Below are 20,994 nucleotides of genomic sequence, written 5' to 3' on the forward strand. Positions count from 1 at the left end.
TTCTTAATCTTCTTAAGACACAAATCTTTTGCATAGTATTTTGCTTGAGGTAAAGTTCTCCCTCTAACAACTGAGGTCTTGTACCAGGCTAATGTGCCCTGGTTTTGTACAAAAACAACCACATTGCTGGTTTTTGTTCCCTTTTGATCCACTGTTGTTGAGATCTATTGCCTGACATTTATAGCATTTCCAACCTGTAATTAAAGCTTCTATTCTGGATACCTAACACACAAGCAGGAATTACTGTAACTTAGTATTTGAGTATGCCTTTCAAACCATAGCAGAGAAAGAAAATGTTTCAGATGTGAGGTAAAAGCGTTTAAAGCTAACCAACTTTTATAGTGGATCTAATGTTAAAAAAAAAAAATTAGTTTATTCATATAACTATTTTCCCATCTTTTTGAACAGCTTGCTTGCATAAACTCTGTCTGATATCGTCCATAGGTTGAATGTGGTGTTTATTTTTGTTTTGTAGAATTACAAGTACATTGAGCATTTGGGTCAAGAAAAACTGAGATTTTTATAATCAACTTCTTGTTATCTAAGATTTTCTGTATCTAAGTGCCAGCCTGTCTGGTTTCTGAGGCCCTCTCCCCCAGGCAGCTGGCGGGCCTTTTCTGGTGTCTGTGCACTGAGTGGCTCATGTTCTGGGGGAACATCAGGCTGCTGCACGTGATGAAGCCCTACACTGTGTCTGCTATAACCTTGGTCTTTTGGCAAGGAAGGGGCTATGCTGGCCTCAAAGAGTAGTTGAAATGGCCAAGTTTGAGCTCTACAAGCCTGGAGCTCTTGCTGTGCAGAACAGCATGGTTAATGTTGGAGGGTGGGAGAGGGAATGGTCCCCTTTGGCTGGGGGAGAGGGCTGGTAGTCATCCAAAGAGCTAGGCTGGGCTGTGTGAGCTTTGGTACGTTGTGTTGTGTAAAGGAGGGATATAGTGAAAAGAAACGAATGCTCTTGGCCCCCAGAACACCTTTCAGATTAAATCACTGTTTGATTGCTAACATGAAAGCTGGAAATTCTGTTCCACCAGAGGTGGGGGGTGGGGAGAATGAAGGCCCACATGTATTTTTAGCATTCCTTGTAATCATGTCACCTTTTGAAATGAAGGCATCAGTGCATTAAAGCGGAGGAATTGGGGAGAGGGCACATTCTACCAAGAGAAATGTCATGCCCAGGGTGGATCGACTGAGTTGCACGCGAGCTGTGCGCAGTGATATTGACATTGGCCAGGGCAGGGATGTCTCGTTCCTCCTGCATGTTTCCTTCCCCCTCCCAGATCCTCAGCTCCATTTGGCTTCCTCCCTCATGCATCTCAGCATTTCTTCCCTGGCGACTGTGCATTCCAGATGATATCCAACCAGCGTACATATGGCACAGGCAAAGTGTTTAGGTATCATAGAATTATAGTGTGGTTTGGGTTGGGAGGAGCCTTAAAGCCTACCCAGTTCCAAGCCACTACTGTGGGTGGGGCTGCCACCTGCCAACTCAGGCTGCCTAGGGCCCCATCCACCCTGGCCTTGAGCGCCTCCAGGGATGTTCCCTCAGAGTAGGTCCCTGTCTTGCCCAGAAGGTAAGGCAGCCTCGGCAAGGTGGCTTCACGTAGCTCAGTGGAAGGTATTTAGCAATACCTATTTCTTTTATCTTTTTCCATAAGGAGAAATCAGATCTAGCACAAGGAAGAGAGGAGGGAATCTGTTCAGCAATGAATGTTTACTTGCTGTTCACCTCTGAAATGCCAATGAGCATTTGCGCTATCTAGGTTGAACTGATTGTTGACCTTGGAGAAATTACTGACTGCTGCTCTTGAAAGAAATTGTTCCCTGCTTGCTAAGGAGGTATACAAGAGGTACAGAAGGTCTGTCATGGTCTCCCTCCAATCATGGATAACTCACATCATAACTCTGCTACAAATAGGAAAAGGGGGTAATTGCTATTTCTTCCCACCCTTTATTCTTAACCCTTCACAAGCTGGCAAGGGGTAAAAACTAATTTCTCTGCATTTATACAGTACCCAGAATAATGATCCTCTGCACCTAATAAATTCCTTGGTGGTGTTAGCAAGCAGCTCAAGCCATTAGCCATCCCATTTAGCTGATAATAGAAAGGAGATCACTGCAATCGCTGACAACAGCTGTGGTCTTCCTTAGGTTCTGAGACCCAGAAGATGTGATGTGCTAAGTCCCGTTTCCTAGTGTCGTGGTCTGGGAGGGCAGGGGGAGATGCCTTTCAGCTTGAGGTGAGCTGTTGGCCTCAGCAAAGGTGGAGGAAGATACTCAGCTAACCCAGCTGAGTCCGTGCCTCTGGCACAGCTCTGGCAGGGTGTGTGGCATCTACTGTAAGAACCAGAGGAGCACTTTGCACTCCTCTTTCAGCGCCTTGGGATGTTTTCATCCTGGAAGGTAATGAAGTAGGTGGAAATAGTTGCTTAAGGAAGGTTGACGTGCCAGGGCATTCACTGCAGCTCTGTGCAGCGGTGTTATCTGTGGCCTTCACTTTGGCTTTTGGCTTGGGTGACCTTCCTTGAGTGGATGTGAAATTGGTGCTGCAAGCTTTTTAACAGGTTTTATTGTTTGGGACAATCCTTCATGTGTCTGAGAGCAGCAGACATCCCTCATCTCTTTCTGATCCTTCCTTGAGCGTTATATTCAATCCATTCTCCATTGTATTGGCACCAGCTGAAGTGTGATGTTTCTCCAGCTTGCCAAGTTTTCAATCATATGTTTTCACTACCTCCTGCTGCATGACAGCCACCCGTAAAATTAATTAAGCCACAGTGATTTCTTCTGCCTCTTCTTTCTCTGTGGAGGAGCTGATGATCCAAAGGACTTTGGAGAGTCAAAGACCTGAGGTGTGCGTGATGAAAAGTGAAATAAGTGGCACTGTTTCTTGTTTTTCTCTGAGCAGCAAAAGGTGTCTTTAATAGATCTTTATTTTTTCACGTGACAAAACCATCAAAAGGCTGAGCACAGGTCTTCCCCCACTTCTTTGTTCATCTTACACAGCTGTTAGTGACAACAACTTCTATTTGCACAGCACTCGTCAAAGGATCTCCAGGTAGATTCTAAAGGTGGCTGTCTATTTTTAACCTCCTTTTATAGATGCTGAAACTAAGGAGCAGGCAGGTTTGCGCTATGAGCTGTGCAGAGGGGTGAGAGGAGGTGAGCTGGCTGCTGAAGCTGTGCAGGCAGATGGAGAGGGGCAGGGCTCCTGGGGGGCTCTTGAGCTGCCTGGTGCAGGGTGTAGCTAGGGCCGAGCAGCCCCCAGCCACATCAGGCTGCATCTGTCTCCCTTCAACCTCTCTTATCCAGAGAGCAACCACTTCTGCTGTTGACTTGGGATTGTCACACAAGTGTAGGGCAAGGCTTTGTAGTCTGGTGGTGTGCAGAGTGATGTGGTGGCTGGAGAGTGACCTCTCAGATGCCCAGCGAGTCTTGAGGCACTCAGGGAGTAGCCCCGTGCATGCGTAAGCACTTGCTTTAGGGACTTGCCCATCAGTTAAAGTGGAATTACATGCTTAACTTAAGTGAAGCCTAGAGTAATTTAGTACGTAATTAGGAGTTATGTACTCAAAGATAACCATTTGTAAGGCCTGCTTGCTGTCCTGCTTCCATTTCTCTAACCATTGTCTGTGCTCTCACATTGTTCTGCCTAAGTCACGTTCCCAGCACTGGGACCAGCAGGGAACAGAGACTGGAGGGGAGTCTTCAGGGTATACAGGCCCATATGGGATGTAATCTCAAAATCTGGGAGCATTTAAATGGTACAAATATAACTGGAGGTGCTTATCTAAATGTTGCACAGGCACAAATCCTGAATGTTCTCCAAACCCAGGCTTTTCTTTAAGGGACTTTTCCCTTCATGGGTGGGTTTAGAAGGAGCCAGCCACATCTGTGCTCAGCCCAGCTGTTGGTGGGGCTGTGTCCCAGCATCACTGCCCTGCCAAGAACAGTTTGATGTTTAGCAAGCTCAGCTTTTCAGAGTGAAGCCTTTGTGTACCTCCCCTTCTAGTGGTTTTTCCAAACTGCTATCAGCATCCCAGAGGGACAGCGCTGGGGGAATGCACACTGCCACTCCCTTGTGGTAAACCAGTATTGAAGGCTACAAACAAAGGGCTGACAGCTGCTGGAACCACAGCATTGTGCTAGAGACATCCATCTGCAGAACTGAAATATGCAGGTATGCATAGAGAGACAGAGGAGGAATGGATCTGGACTGATTATATCAGCAAGCAGTGTCCTTGTCCATCAGCCAGCTCCTCAGTGTTGGTGCCTCCCAGAGAGCACTTCCGCAAGGAAGATGTTCCCAGGTCCTGTTGTGACTTAAGGCAATATTTGGCCAAGGCATGAGAGCATGGTAGGTGAAAGTTGTATTGTCTTGTAAAGGAGGGAGTGCTGTGTGACTAACACATTGGGATTGCCTGTTGTGGTCTCCTCTTGTTGCCCCTTGTGCCTTTAACATTATGTCTACATGAACCGTATTTGTAAAGATGGGGAATGCAGGTTGAGAAGCTAAAAGCTTTCAGTGTTTGTATGATTTTAAATGCAAGAGACAGGTTTATCCTTCTAATGACTCACGCTTCCTTTTCAGTGCCAATCTGCCAAAGCTCAGAGAAGGCAAGTTCACATTTTCATGTGCCTGCTCTCTTATATAGGTCTGTTTTCACTGCACTTTTTCCCCTCTGACTGGTGCCTGTGGTGCCCACACCTGCACCTCTAGGCTCAGCAAGGTGTTACTGCAGATGGGATGTACTGGGAGAACAGAACCCACCCATGGACCTTCTCCCATGGACAGATCTTTCTCTACTCACTTTGCAGGGGCAGAAGGATGCCAGGGAGTTCAGGGTGGTACCCTCCTCGCTGAAATGAGCTGAACCTCTGTTTGGTTTCTGGAAAAAGCTCTAGTCGTGTGTCCTGCTACCCCCATGACAAACAGCAAACTTGCTGGTAAGATTGTTCAACTCCTTTGACCTCATTTTTCCCTTCCTGAACTTCAGGTATCTTTGGGCAAAGAGTTTTCCTTTGGTCCATCAATATGAAGCTACAAGCTGTGGTGAAATTTAGGAAGCAGGTCTTGTTCCTCTTGAGTCTGGGCTGTGTGACTACCCAAGCAGAGCAGGAAGAGATGGTGTCTGGTATGTGAGCTGTGCAAACAAAGTGCAGAGGATTGTTAAAGGCTCTGTTGGTCTGAAGTTGGCATCGTGACAAAATCTTGGAAGAGAGGTGTGCCTCCTCCAGGCTGTCTGCATGCACAAACCATGCTGTGTACGCTCATGGAATGTATCCTAGACTCAGGTCCAAGAGTCCTGCTTGAAGTAAAGCAGATCAGTTAAAAAATATCTAACGTTATTTTTAAAATCTGAAGTTACAAAAAGCTAGCCATGTTCCAGAATGCTGTTCCCATGTTGAGTTGTTCTTACCACTCAATGTCTGGAACCGAACTTCACCCTGTCTTTAGCTCCTGCCAAATTTTGCTGGCCTGCGTGTGTACTTTCAGGCCTAAAATCCCACAAAGCCCCCAGGAGCTCTCTTGAGCCAAATTCCAGTGGTGATGATTTCCCTTTATCTGTAGAAACATATTTCCCAGTGCTATTTGGGTATTGCCTTCTTCACCTCTGGTCCTAAAGCAGGTGTGTCTGTTACAGCTAATTACATCTGTGGTGCTCCTCCAGCCTAATCATTTCAGTGGAGGATGGAGTGGCTGAGGGTGGTTTGTTTCATTTTGGCAAGATCTTTATTCCTTGGGGAAAATGAACTGCATCATGGCTGGTGCACACTCTGCTTTCTGGGGCTTTGCTCTCACCTTATTATCTACTTAGTAAAGCTTGATCCAATTTGGACCGTAGTTTAGTGGTGTTACCCTACCGTATGTCTAGTATTTAAGTAGAGCCCAAGCACTTGCGTCAGACTACTTTTGGAGAAGGTGCTTGTGCTGCACTGCCCTGAAATGGGAGATTCCTGGCCCACAAAATGAGAGCTACATTCAGTTCTCTAGGACTAATCTGCCTCTCAGAGCAAGCTGCTCTATAAATGCAGCTTCCGCTATTCAAACAGAAGATAGCTTGCCCACACTGAGTAATTCCCACTCCCAAGATGCCGGTGACAAACTTTGTGTCACTTCAGTGTTATTGTTCAATTCATCCTGTGTGTTCAGTTCGTTTTTCTACAGCTTCTAGCAGCTCTGTCTCTGAAGTGTGAGCACAGCTTCATCCCCATCTCCTGCCTCTACAGCGACTGTAATAAACCAGGGAGAGGCAGAGCAGTGTGTGTATGTCTTTGAGGGAGCAGGAGCTCTTTCCAAATTCATACCCATCATACGGCTGTTCGGCAGCTGAACCCTCTACTGTAGCTGTTCTTTTTTTTTTTTTTTTTTGGTCATGGCACCTCCTCGTGTCTGATCTGATAGCAAATGTCTCCTTTTATGTGCCTACATCAAGGCTCCCATTCTGGCCTCCCATCCCATTTGCTTCCCTTTCTAGTGCTGTGCCAAGCATATTAATGACAGGCAGTAGTGCCCCAGAACCCCTGGAGTAACCCCGTGCTTTGCTGGCTCTGTCCCATCCCCATGTGGGAGCACCTCTTTATTGATCTGGTGGATGTGGAGGGCTGGTGTGACAGCTGGCCCTGCTGTGCGCTGCTCTGCATGCCTCCTGCTGCCCCCTAGTGAGAAGTGTGCTGGCCCAGGCCTGGCAGAGGGACCAGAAAGGGGGAGTGGGGGGGTCATGGTGAAAAACCTTTGGTGCATGTAGGCACGGGTGTGTTTCCAAAGCCAGCGATGCAAAACATGCTGCTGACCGTATGCCTCCTGCTCCAGGCTGTGCTGAGTACTGCTCTGCTGCCCCTCATTCTGCTCACATGTAAGCTTTATCCTCAGTCTACACATGCTGCAAAGTCATGAAAATCATGAGCAGGCTGACAGTGAGACTGACAAGATATAAAGGAAAGGGAGGAGAATGGGAAGGAGCAAATTACTTGTCAAGTTATTATAATATTTATCTTGGGGTAGCTCCATGCAAGCCAGTTGGGCTGCTCTGTATGAACCTAACTGAATTTTGCTGCTGCATTAGTATAAATCTTCCATTGCAGAACACAGGGAGGGGCTCCTCCTCATTCATGTCTCTGTTAACCAGGAGGGGTCTGTCCAACCTGACTGATGCCCCACAATACGCTGCTGATACCCAAGTTAATAAGGCAAAGGAGGATTTGGTCACTCTGCACTACTGACAGCCCCCCTGGGCAGCCAGATCACTGCACAAGTGTGACAGCTCCTGCTCGCTCTGGCTTAGCTGGGGATGAGTCACCTTGAGTGCCTGAGTTCTTGATAAATCCTGGAAAAAACAGGGCAGTTAAATGTCAGCCAATGGGGAAAATGTTCATCTGGGGTAAGTTAAAGCAGCTCCACAGCTGTCAGAGGCAGTCGCCACCAAACACCCACTGTGAGACCTGGCTGGTTTTGCAGGCAGGTTTCATCTTGTGCACTCAGCTGCAGCAAATTTGCTGGGGTAAGGCTGATGAGATGGTACAGGGTTTGTAAGGAAACCTGAAGTGCAGGTACTCTTTTCTGTCTGAGACTCAAGGTTTGCCTTGTTACTGAGGCCAAGTACACAAAGAAAAGCTCAATCGTTCCCTGTGTCTCAGGAATTCTGGTACAGAAGCAGCTGAGAAAGTGCCTCCATTTCTGCCTGATCTACAGCTGTTTCCAGCTCCTGGGCTGTCTCTTTAGTCACTTTAAAAGCTGATAGGAATTATTGATCTTATTTACCTTCTGTATGTCTTGACTGATTCTTTATTTGGAAATTAGAGTCTTGAGATGTGGAGGAAAAGTCAAGCTTGTCTTTGTCCAGCTTTGGCTGGAACAAAAGTGCTTTTGCATACCAGCAGTCTATAAGGAGGCTTTGTGTTTCCATAGGTATGCTGAAATATGGAGTCCCTGGCAGGTAGGGAAACGTGGCCTACTTCTCTGCTGTGCAGGGGATGCTGGCCTCATGGTTCTCGAGCAAGGACCTCTTCTGAAGTCCCACTTGTGTGCATTTCTCCAACTTCCCCAAACACACAGCTCTTGCGATCAGCAGGTCTTGATCAGGAGGAACATAGCCATCAACATCTCCATCTCCATCCAAGGCAACTTGCCAAGGTCCCAGTCCTAACTGAGGTGCAAGGGGCATACCTGACTCTTCATTTCCAGTTAGTGTTGTGCAGGCTTCTGTCAGAGCTGCCTGTGCTGCAGCTATCATTTCAGGTCTTAGAAGCATGCCTGATGCTCACTTCTAAGAGTGCTGAGTTCCAGGAAGGATGTGGTTGACTCCTTAATGCCAGGAGCAGTGAGGGTTGTCTTTTCCAGGAGCTGTGCTTGACTGTGAGGTAAGCTTCAGATAACCTGCTTGTAGGGAAGAAAAATAAACCTTAATTCTGGACACTTCTTGACTTACTTCCATGCCATTTTTCCCTCCGTACCACTATTTGTGTCTACAAGAGAACAAGTTTAGCAAGAAAAATTCCTGAGTGACTGTCAATAGTTAAATGCAATTTTGTGTATTGGATGCTTTTGAAAACATAAAGAACAGCAAAGTGCGCAGACTGATGCATCCAAATGATTTACTGCTTTGCCTTTTATAGCTCTTGATTACATCAGGTTGCTGCATCAATATCTTGTCTCTTACATTGCTGCCTGATAGGCCAGCGAGACAAGTGATACTATTGCTGGGTGAATTTTTCGGCTAGGGTGGCATTTCAGGGGGATGTAGTGCAGATCTCCCAAAGGTGGGGATGCAATTTAGATTTATGCATGTGCAGATGCTTATCCAGACCATATATGTAAAATAAAAACATTGTTTTCATGAAATATCCTGGGTACACAGCCTGCTTAGCTGGTTGTATCCGGGCAGAACTCATTACATCTGACTGATCTGGGTTGTAAGTAAGGGTTGTAAACCAGGGTCTTCACTCAAAAATCTCTAGGACATGGAGCTTTTTGTGCTCAGCTCAGAATGAGGCACCAGAAGCAATGCCTTTCTCCAGGTGAGATTCACAAGCTTCATCTCCTTCCAAATATCAGCAGGGTAGGATCATAGTGCCCCCATGCTCCATTAGAGTTGGTTTTCCACCCGCAAGTCTCATAGTTCTTCTGGATGATGCCCTCCTGCCTAACAGCTTAAGAAGTGTGCTGTGTGATTTGGCTTGAGGACCTAGCAGAGCCTACAACAAGAACGGATTCCTCATGTCCTGACAGCAGGGCTGCATCCTTTATCTGAACGCAAAGGAGTCTTCGCTCTCACCTTAGCAAAGGTAACTGTCCTGCTACAGTGCCTCTTGTTTCTCTGTTCCCCTTCAACTGACCAACCAGCTTCTCCTGCAGGCTGCAGAGGGTGTCAGAGTGAAGGGAAGCAAGGATGTTGCTCAGTGTGTTACCTCCACAATGGCACAGAGCAGCTGGGGCATGGACGATGGGAGGGAGGAAAGGTCTTAATGCACTTTGAGAGATCTTTCAGCAGAGAGAAGCTGAGCTTAAAAAGCAACTATTAAAGCAATTCACTGATTTCTTGGTGACAGCGGTGATAGTTGTGAATTTAAGCCCTGGATGACAACAACAGGTCAGGGTATTCAGGGAGGAGAGGAGGAGGCTCCCTGTTGAAAATAATTTTCATCAACAGTTCAATTTCCTACTGTAGCCAGAGCTTGTGCCTCGCTCACGTACATCTCTAAATCAGATACACTTCACACTCCTGCTCTTTGGCTGCACAGTAGACACAACGAGTGATGGCAGGAAATTGAACACACAACTGCATGTCTGCGGCTGCAGGGAATGTGATGACATTAACAATCTGACCAAGCAGCCCTTTCTGGTGGCTCCAGAATTCACTGAAATACAGTATGGAGCCTCAGATCCAATTTCCTTTCTCGTTTATCCTGGATGTACACGTCAGTCAGAGCGGCTGCCTGTCATTATCAGGTGATCCATCATATTAAAGCAAGTAGGAAAGAAAAACCACACCAAAAAGGATAACTAATGCTTCACTGTCTTAGAATTACTTTTCCTTTCATTTTAGCCCATAACATTTTGGTTTAGTTTTGTGTTCTAACTAAAGGGTTTGTCTCTGTCCAAGTTCTCTGGCCTGCTCAGCCCAGCTTGGACACTGGTGGAAGCCAAGCAGCGTGTGCATCTGCGTGTATCCATGTTGCTAGCACCATCCAGTACCATGGAAGCTGGAGAATTGTTGCTGCCCAAGAAATCTGCTTTGCATCTCCTTAAATGAATAATAAACAGGCAGAGTGCAGTGCCAGGGTGACCTGTGATGCTCTGGACAGAGTCCATGTTTGCTTCTGAGAATTCCTCTTGAAAGCTGTTGGATACAGGATGCTTCAGTTCCTGCCCTCTACCTCCCTGCACCGATTCTGTATTCTCCTGAGGTGTAGTGTGGACTGTAGCTCCGACAGTGATGAAATTCCAGCTAATTTCCATAGGATCAGAGACAGGCTTTATCTCATCATTTGCTGTACTTTGCTAAAGTGAGGGGAAGCTCTATCTTCCACCTGTGTGCTGTGGTAATGTTGGGCTGATCAGGACTTTGTTGCGCTCACCTCTCTAAAAGCATGTAGCAAGGCAAAGGGCCTGAGCTGGTGGATGTGGATGGGTGTGAGGAGAGAGTGGCCTCCAGTTCTGTAGCAGCCACAGAAGGCCACCAATAGTTCAACAATGTGCGTTTTCTGAACGGGTCCGACAAGACATGGAGATCCTTGTCTTGGCCAAAGATAGTGCAATGCTCAGACAGCTGTAGCTGCAGAGCACAAGTGTCTGGATGGAGTCCTGGCTCAGAGCCTGCACTCAACACTCTGAGAGGTGCAGGAGCCTTTCCCGGGCAGCAGAGCCCTGGAGGAAGTGCACGTGGCTTATTTATTCACTATCTGCTGTTGGAAAACCTGTGAAGGTAGCTTCCCATGCTCAGCATCTCAGCACCCTGGGGGGTTTTTGTAGCAAGGACTGGAGCTTGCCTGCGTGTTTCTGTCAAAGAGAAGAGGTGACCTGGTTTGCGATGTTTTGTCTCACTGGTTTCCCCAGCGGTATGTGGGGTAAGGAGGGAGCAAGAGGGAACCTGCAGCTGCATTGAAGAGAAGAAGATTTTAAGTCTCCACCTTCTGTGATGAAAATCGCAGACATAAAATTAATTGGTGATTTCATACTTCCTGATACACTATGAAAATGATTAGACACAGCAGCAGCTGAGGGAAGTGACGGGACTCATTGAGGTTTTGCTCTTTCTAATAATATCTTTTTTTTTCCTTTTTTGAATATGCGTTCCTTAAGCCAGTGCTGGCAATGATCTTAAGGTCTCCATACACCCACCAAAGAAGTCCAACAAGGGAGCTGCAGTTGCAGCTCTATCTTATGAAGGCAGTAAACCATGAAACCACTGATAAAGAAATGAGGACAAAAACATGTCTATGCAGAGGATAGATACATTGTGTTTCCAGGTTTCTGCCTTTCCAAAGGCACGATGAAATGAAGTTCCCTTTATGGCTATGCTATATGCTGTTGTCCCTGCATGCCTGGGTGATTAAAATCCTTAAGGCATGTGGAGGGGAAGGCCATTTCCTTTACCTCTCCTGGGATTCCAGGTGTCTGGGTCTGGCAGTGACCCAGCCAAGGGCTCAGAAACCACCAGGTTTCTGAGTGCAGTAGCCTGGAGACATGCTGCTCCCGCACATCAGTATTGAGCTAAAGGGAGTTCCAGAGGGGATGCTGCTCCACCTGCCAGAGGAGAAAATGGGACCCTTGGTCTTTTGCCTAGTTTCCAGGAGACAGCACTCTGCCCGTGTCCCATGGAACCACCCTCCACTTTCCTTCTCAGTAACAAGAAAGATATATAAGCATGCTGAGTAAGTAAGGGCTCGGCCAATTGCTGAATGCCATTAGAACCAGCAACAGAGTGTCAGTAGGGACAGCAGCTGGGGAGGAAATGCAGAGGGGTTCATGGCAGGTCCAGGCTAAGGGCCCTGCTGCTGCTGTGCTGTGAGCAACGTAATAGTAAGGAGGCTGTTCCTCTTGTCTAGTAAATACTAAGTTTGGTAATGAGCTATGTAATGGGTGTTCTGAGCCACACCTTGATCATCCAGAGGGCATCGCGGCCAAGTGTCAAGCAATTAGCCCTTGCAGCTGCCTTGGGAGATGAGAAATGCCTTGCTGCAGGTCTCTTCCTGCATGTCTCAGGGCACAGATTGTTGTGGAGAGGCAGAGCTGCTCCAGGCCTGCAGCAAAAGTGATGTGCTGGCTGCGAGCAGGGCCGAGGCCCTTCCCCACAGCATGGTGTGAGGGGATGTGTGGGGAAGGGCGGGGCTGAGCATTTGGGCAGAGACTGAACCTGAATAAATCAATGCTTTAAGGGTTTTCCAGTGTTGTATTCAGGGTCACTCACTTCATCAAGAACCAGAATGCGTGTCAGAAGTGTGGCCTGGCACTGTTGCAAGACCTTGCTCCTCAGCGCTTGAGTGGGGAGCGGGACACCACCGGTGCAGCAGGCCCAGGAGCACTCATCCCCTTGTGTTACCTGGAAAAAGTCCACGCGTACCCGAGAGTGATGCACCTCTCCAGTGGCTCCCCATGCAAGGCTTTCAGTCCTTTAATTAAACTGTTAGCGTGCAATAGCAGCTGATGTTAATTTACATTAAAGGTCCCTTTTCCCCAGAGTTTTGCAAACTGGGATCAGAGTCTTCTGGAGGGAAGCGTGGCTTCCTTCTAACTGCTCAAGGGGAAGAGACAATCTGGCACTCCTTGCTTTGTCCCAGATTTTTAAAGGAAGACACACTATTGCATAGGAGACATTTTTAGTATGTCTCATCTGTTTTGCTAAGAAAATTATTACATTCACCTTAAGGGAATAGTAAAATCTTATTCTATCTTTATTCAGCATTTATTGTTATCCCCACTGGAATGTGCTATCGAGGTCTGTGCTGTGTGATCTGGTAGCATCCCCTGAGGTCTGGGGCCTTCAGCTCCAGCATCTCACACCTCAAAGCAGCATCAAGCTGTGGTTTGAAGCCTCAGATGCAGACCCAGGGGCTGCCCTAGGTTAAGGCAACCCTCACCCTCATGCCTGATATCTATTCCATTACCTGTGTTCTACCTGCATATAATATAACCCTGCCCATTTTTCATTAGCAATAGCAGCACAAATCAGCCAGTTAGTAAGTACACTGTCTAGGTAGTAGCTTCTCCAAAATTGTGAAGGGACAGCTGAAGGGGAAGAGTCTGAGAGAGGCCATGCACAACACATGGCTGAAGCACCAGCTGCTGCTCTAGGGTGGCTGTGAGTTCTCCCCACAAAGAGCTGGCTTAGTTTTAGAAGGCCTATGGGCTGTAGCAGATAAACCATGGCTTGTATTATGGGATCTTGTTTGTTGGTAAGGATGTGTGCATAAAGCCCAGCTTGGCTCTCAGAGCTCCAGTCATGTTTGCAACATAGGCTTTTTTTTTTGTGGAAAGAAAATAAAGCACAAAGCTTCGCATTTAAACTGGGTTCATTTACTCTGTAATCACTGATAGCCTTGAAGCTGTCTCCAGTGTAGTGACTCCTTTCCTCTTTTCCCCTAGGAAGTATTTTTTTCTCAGATCTGGAACTTCATTTCAAGGCTCCGGAGATGCATCATACTAATAAATGTCATAATGTGACATTATCCCATCACTTCTGACATTAACGTAAGCAGGCACCTGATGAAAGCTGATGAAGTAGGAAAAGCAAAGCTATGAAAAGATAACATGACACAGCCCAGATGCACCAAGATCAAATCTTGAATGAAAAAAAAGGAGCTGTGCTGGACCCTTGGATACAAACTGTGGGTCAGGAGCAGTCGGTGGAACAGCACAAGTACATGTAGATTGTGTTTGTGTCTGTCCTTGGTTCAGCAGGCCATGAGCTGAAAGATCAGAGGAGAACAGCAAGACAGTGGGAGCCATTTCCCTGCACTTGCTCAGCTAGGAATTTTCCAAGGAGAGAAGCCTGCAGCTTGTGATGTCTGCTGTAATATAGTAGTAATATACCCTTATCAGTCTAAGTTTTAGATAGAAACTGTGTGAATTCTTACCTGTACATGTTTAGTACGTACTTGGTGAGCGAAGGAGTAGAAATAAATCCTTTCTGACTCAGTTAATATGCTCCCAGAGTTTCTTCCAGAATGTATAGGACACTGGCAGATTTTCTTGTACTGTGCCCTGGCAGAGCAAGTTGATGCCTGCTCCACAGGTTGCCTGTATCAGCTGTGCTGCTTTCAGGAGTGCTCCACTGGCAGTGTCTCTGTTACCAGCATGGCTGCCAGCAGAAGACTGAAGCCATAGAATGTTGAAACCATGGATTAAGGTAGAGGAATCTTCTCTCCTCTTATGTGAGCAAGGCAAGGAAAGGAGAAAAAAGTCTATATTTCTTGTTCTGACCCAAATCTTAAGAGCTCAAGAGGCCTTTCTGGTTCAGAAGGGATCTTGCCTCTCAGGTTTCAGGTAATTGGAGGAGTCTGGAGGGGAATGGTTTTTGCTTTACACGTTTCATGTATACTTTTTTGCTATGTAATTATTAATTATGCTTCATAGTCACAGAAAGTGAGAAAAGCTTTTCTGAAAGAAATCGTCTGTTTGTTAAGTATATGAGTATTTGGTAGTCTGTTGGTAGTTTTGGTTTAGGTTAGTTAACACTTGAAACATCACATGATCTTGGTATTCATTAAAACTGAGATCCAGGTTTGCTTAGTGGGTTACCAGACAAGCAGTCTGGTAGTTTGAAATCTCTATGTTTGATTTGCTGAAGGTAATGTAAACAAGACAGATTTATTATTATTAGTGTTAGCATATAAAGTGTTTGGATGCTTTCACCCCAAGTCAGTACCTTGCAAATACACCTCCAAGACCAAGGAGACAACAATTTTCACATACTCCCTGTTGTGATGGACGTTTTCTACCTGAACTGAGTAATGCAAGACCAGGCCCATATGGAACAGGAGGAAAGAGGGAGATGCCCAAGAGTGTCTCTTAAACGTGTTTGGTGTGATTTTATGTACTGGGCTGAGGAACTGATGTGAAATGAAATGTCTGCAGACAACAGAGTTCTGTTTGTCTGAAGTTACTATCAGCTGCCATCCTGTGTGCTGCACGAGGGTGTGCACAAACTGATGTGCCATTTGTATGCCCGCTCCTTGATGCCTCCTGCACTTGCTTGGGGCCACCTGACAATGAGTCCTGTGTCAGAGAGTTCCCCTCATGCCAGCAGGAACCTTGTCCCTCACTAAGTGTTGGAGGGGACTGGAAGGCTGATGTTCCTAGGCTGGTATCCTCAGTTTGTGCACCTTGGCCCAGCTAGAGCTCAGCTTGTTCTCTGACTGGTGTGTCCCCCACCATGTACCCACCTGGCCCATCTTTTTTTGGATTATTGGGAGACAAAAGGAGCGGCGGGTGGGACTTAGGGTGATGCAGGGCTGAGGCTGGGCCCCCTGGGCTGTTGTTCTGTGCTGCTGCCTCCTGCTCATTCACTGCACCTGGCAGCGATTGAGTCCTCTTCCAGCTGCTCCTCTGTTTCTAATTAACAACAGCAGGTTCCAGATTGTAAGTAACTGCTCCTGCAGGTCTCTGGATCCTTCCATCCTATGGTGGTGGGGCCAGGGCAGCCCTGTGGGTCAATCACCATGATGGAGCAGCTGGTGTTCAGGGACGCTGTGACCTGCTGGTTGGTCTCTGAGGGATGGAATCGCCCATCCCCGGTGTGCAGCTGTGCCAGGAAATGTTGCCTTACAGCACCTTTTGTGGTTCTTTACATTAGTGAAAAGCCACAGCAGAAGGTAAGATGGCTGGAAACCTGTGTCTGTGGTAGCAACAGGCAAAAATAGAGGGGATGGCAACAGGAGAAAAACCCGTGTGCAAGCATCACTGTGTATGTTCTGTGAGACCGAGCTGCAGTCTTGTTCCATGGTCATGGAAACCAGCCCCTGGCCATCTCCTGCCCAAGTCAAATAGCAGCTTTGGAGGCGATGTGTATTTTTGCCTTGGGATGACTTGCTGTCTCACAAGTTGCTATTTGACTTTGGTTAAAAAAATGATCGGGTGCTTTCTGCTAGCAGAAACCGAAGCATGCGGCTTCAGATGGTTACCAGGACTAAAGCTGCCCGTGTAATTACATCGCCTATATTTAATCTGTTTGGCAGATCTCTTAAATTTCAGATGTGCAATCAATAGCTTCTGCTGTGAGATTTGGCCACCGTGTGCGTCCCCTCCCCTGCTTGAGATGCACAAAGTCAAGTCAGTACGCTCGGAGGGTGAGCGCACGTCCCCCTCCATCCATAACCCACAGAGAGCGCAGAGGTCCGTGTGTGTGCGTTACATGCAAGACAGCTGCTCTGCCTTTATTTGTTTTGCAAAGGGTTTGCTCTGGTTTCATTGTGGCTCCCTTTAAACAATCCCCAAATCCCCCCCCGGGTTCAGGAGAATAAATATGCACGGCTTGTAATTCTGTTGCAGCTCTCGCTCCCAGCTGATAGGGTGACGTGGAGTTCGTAGGCTCGCAGATTGGCTTTTTGATTTGGCTTCTTGCTGCAGTTGTGCAAACCTCGGCGTCTCGCGGCAATCGGGCTGAGCGCCGCTCTGCTGCGCGGTGCGGGGAGCCTGGACGCGCCGGGGAAGCCCGGCACGTTCATTGCCATCTGGGGTACAGCCCATTTTCTCCCCTCCCTCCTCGACCCCCGTCCATCTCCATCCTCCTCCCCCTTCCCTCGCCGAGCCCGGAGCTGAAGACCGAGGCTGGTGGATTTACCGACGTTTCCCGTCCCCCCCCCCACCCCTTTTCCAGATGCACCTCCCCGCTCACCCTGACAGCTGCACAAGAGAGCCCAGGTTCCGTAGCGAGCACGGCAACTTGGACTGACATGCGGAGGAGCAGCCCCGCACACACGCACGGCGGTGGTACCCACGAGATGCAGTGAGCTCCGTTAGGAACCGGAAGGATTTATCCCAGTGGAGCCCCCCCACCTCCCAAAAACTCAGGAAAGCCGCCAGAAGGGGTAAGTAAGCGATGCTCCCCGGGGAAGGGGAGGCCGGCGGCCAAGTGCCCCGCCGCCGAGGGGTCCGTGCGGGTGCCGGGGTGGGGGCTCGGGGACTCTCTGCGGGGCTCCCTCCGGGGAGGGGGGGGGAGCGGTGCCGTGTGTGCGGGGTGGGGGAGCGCCGTGCCCGCGGCGGCCGCTGCAGCCTTCGTGCCGGGGGGGCCGGGGAGCGGCGGGGCACAGCGGGAGCCGCGGCCGGGATCCTTCCCGGGGGTACCGCGGCACGGCCCGCAGGGATGCCGGCAGCCGGGTGGGGGGGCTCTGCCTGGAGCTGCGCCTTTCATGCAGTGCTATAAATTTATTTCCTTTTGATTTTTTTGTCCTTATTTTCATTTTTTCTCCTCCTTTCTTTATTATTATTATTTCTTTTCTTTTTTTTTTCTGCCGGCGTGGGCTGCTGGGCCATCCCTGCCGCACGCTGGGGGCACCAGGGCTGCCGTCCCAGGCAGCTGTCGCGCTCTGTCCGCCGGTGCCGCTTGTTTACCCCCGGTGTCAAATATAGCTGCTGCGCCAGGCGCTGCCCTAAATAGGGCACGGGGCCGCCTGCGGGGCCCCCGCAGCCCCCGGCGCACGCACACATGCACGCGAACTGGCCTGGATGGCGAGTGATTTATTGCTCTTTTTCCTGCCCAGCCTCTCTTCGAGCTTTATTGTTCTCACCTGTGTCCAAAGTATCGCCCTGAGCAGGAGATGAAACCGTTGCAAGTGGTTTTGGTCTTTATTTTAATTAAATTAAAATGCTAGGGTATGGCCATTTTCCCCCTCTCCCAAGTGGAAATGTAGAGTAGTAGTTGGCTTTCCTGGCTCCTTCATGCATTCCTGGGCTCGTTACGGGGACTTCACCTGAAAAATATGCTTCAGATCCTAGGGGAGACACTGGAAGAATGTGTGTGCTGTATGTGCATTTTCCTTTCTATGCACATATATGTATATTAATTTCTCACATCACTTTGTAGAGCAAGAGGGTGATTTTTCTTGAGTTGTTGTCTATCTCTGGTGAGAATGGAGCTGGAGGATGGAGGTCCTGGCTGGCAGCACCATCCCACCCACAGTGCTCACCTGCTCGCTCTGGTAGCGCAGCAGAAGCTGCTGGGACACATGGGCCTTGAAAGCACTTTGCTTTGGTGCAGTGGGGAGAGGCATCACTCCCACGTGGCACAGACATTCCTAGGGAGTCCCCAGGGCTGCTCCATCCACTGTCATTGCAGGCAGCTGTGTGCCCTGATGATGGTTCAGCTAGGAAAGTGATTTGTGTTTGGTGCTTGCAGTCAGGTTTCTGTGGTCAGCTGGAACGAGACTTGGTTCCTGAGCAGGGGTAGTGATGTTGGAAAGGAGCATATCCTGCTGCTGCCGAGGGCCGACTGGGGCAGAGCGAGAGGAATGTGAGGGCCCTTGGTTCTGCTGCTGGCACGCAGCGTGATGGCAGCCACCTTGGGCACCCTCCTGCTGTGACCAGAGGGGTGCAACTCCAGCTGGGGTGGGAGCAGGAGGAATGGACGTGGATAGCCCTAGGCAATAGGTGCAGTAGAGCCGCCTATCTTTTTTCCCAAGCCGGGTGTGAGTCCTATTCTGGTAAACTGGTGGTTCCAGCATGCAGAAGGTATGATAGATTGTGGTAATCCTGCTGTGGAGTCCCATGTGGGCACAGTGGAAGTGCAGGTGGGTTCCCAGCCTCTGTGGCAAGGCTCTGGCATGCTGCTGGGCACAGGGTGCATCCCCCCCGGGGCTCACTTGTACAAAGCAGCTAATGGTATTTTCCAGCCTATATGGGGATTTGGTGAGGAGAAGTTTGCTACAGTCAGTGGATGACAGGGTGCGAGAAGGGAGGAGAATGTGGAGCCATCCTGCAGCACATGTCCCTTGCAGAGAAGTTGCCCCTTCCTCAGCAAACCACCATTGGAGGGACCAGCTGTAGGATTCCAGCAGGGATTCCAGCTGTGGCACCCAGGTGGGGACAGCACTTCCCATTGCCAGGTCAGCGCAAGAGCAGCTCTGCACCCTGTGTAGGGCTGCAGAGGGCATTGCTGGAGCCTGCGCTGACCCGATGCCACATCACTCTTGACCCAGCATGCGTGCCTTGGTCTCAGAGGGTCCCTTCTGCCACAGCATCTTCCATCCCCAGGGATGGGGAGAGCCATAACTGAGTGTGTCAGCACTTTTTAATAGATACCGAGTTAAGATGTATTCTCTCCACCAATATCTTAAAGTGAAGCACTATACAGATAAATGGCCTGTCTGTCAGGGTTGTGTTTGCTTGTTTTAAACAAACAGCATCCCTCTCCTCCCCTAAGCTTCCCCAATGACCAAACAGTGTTGACAAATAGTTCCTTGTTCTTTGTTGTCGTCATGTTTCTGATGCCTTTCATGTGATTCAACAGTTAAAAAGATAGCTTTGGTTGTCTGCCAGGTACCTTCTTTTTTAATTGGGCAATAATATCTAATTCTGTATTTAAAAAAAAAAAGCAAACAAGGAAATGAGATTACACAGACAAAAAATATCTTCATGTGGAAAAAGAATGTCTGTAGCTAGGAAATTGATGGCTGTGATACCCTGTCTGCCATCACCCACTGTGCTTAGGTGTTGTGGCACAGATTAGCACTATTGTTGATTTAATGTTTGATAACAGTAACTCCTAGAGGCATCAGCCCAGCTGGGAGCCCATGTTTCTACGTGCTGTACAAATGTCTAATAAAAGCTAGGCTCTGTCTCGAGGAGCTCTGTGCACTGAGACACAAGAGATCCCAAGCTGCTCTTGGGACACAGCTGAAGCACCCTGCACAGCTGAGTTCATGGTTTGACATTTGCTGAGGTCAGTGACATGGGGTTTGTGGAAGTAGGTGAGCTTGCTGTCCCTGCATGCTTCCAGGGTGGAATCTGGGATCCACCATGAGCCTGCAGCAGTGTGAAGGGGATGCTGCGGAAGAGGCAAGGCATAGGCAGTAGCTGGCTTCTCTCCTTCCCCTCTGTTTTCTTTGCCTTAATGCTTGAAACTGGAAACTCTGGGTGATGACCATTAAATAAATGTGCAAACTTGAGCACGATAACCTCCCAAACTCAGGATTTTGCAGAAATAACAAGGCATCAAGCAGCAGTGATATGTCAGGCTAGGCTGAAGGTACCACCGCCACCACCCCCACCTTCCAGTGCTGCAATGAGGAGATCCAGGTGGTGTTGCTCCTATGATACAGCATCATAATTAGTTCACTCATAAGAAGCATTTATAAACAGGTGACCATCACAGCCCTGTGCTCCTTCAACTCTCAATTTTCTGGCAATTCTGTCTCTAAATCCGCTTGCTGGAGCCTTTGATCACACAGCTGAGCTGTCACTGATGTCCCTGACAGTTGACATCATGGCAGAGAGGGGAGCTTAGGGCTCTTAACATTTCCTTTATGATGGCTTGTTTTCTAACTAAACACTCCAATGAGGATTTTCCATCATAATAAAACAGGGAGCTTTTCCAGAGCACTCAGATTTAGGAAGAAGCCTCTGTTTCCGTTCAGCGTTTCCTTTCACTAGCAGATTATTTCAGGGCTGCAAAGCTGGACTTGCTCTATTTGCTTCCTTCGCATACTCTGCTGTCTTTTTACCTAAGCCTCCTAACTCAGGACAGCAGCCGAGACAGCCAGGTCAAGAGCAATCAGAAATACTAAATATCCTGTGCTGCTGGGCATGTTTTGCAACCAGGGACGTGTCAAAGAGCTTTAGAAACTATAGCATACGAGACCGCATTGCCGCTGCTTTCATCATCACCCCCTCCTAGCCTGGTACTTGGAAGCTGTCTCAAAGTAAACAGCAGCAGTATTCAGCAGCAAAGCAGAAGAAGGTTTTAATCAAAAGAGGTGGTAGCGGTGCAGGATGTATGTGTGAGAGGGAATTTCTTAGATCTCGCTGGTGAGGTTGTATTGAAGGTGACACGTGCGGGAGTG

General features: G+C 48.4%; 1 protein-coding gene across 4 annotated transcripts in view; it reads left to right on the plus strand.

The window, feature by feature from the left end:
* Nucleotides 1-20,994, plus strand: part of SLC8A3 (solute carrier family 8 member A3) — a 126,203-nt gene that overhangs the window by 8,962 nt on the left and 96,247 nt on the right. For 2 of the 4 annotated variants that reach the window (XM_021403140.1, XM_021403143.1), the window contains exons 3-4: nt 4,816-4,944; nt 16,815-17,025. The gene's annotated coding sequence lies outside the window, so the exon portion shown is untranslated. Of the gene's footprint in view, nt 1-4,815; nt 4,945-16,478; nt 16,674-16,814; nt 17,026-20,994 lie in introns of those variants that run through there. The other 2 variants (XM_021403142.1, XM_021403141.1) reach the window with 2 other exon arrangements.

Source organism: Numida meleagris, chromosome 6 (genome assembly GCF_002078875.1).
Source record: "Numida meleagris isolate 19003 breed g44 Domestic line chromosome 6, NumMel1.0, whole genome shotgun sequence".
NCBI classification, from domain to species: Eukaryota; Metazoa; Chordata; class Aves; order Galliformes; family Numididae; genus Numida; species Numida meleagris.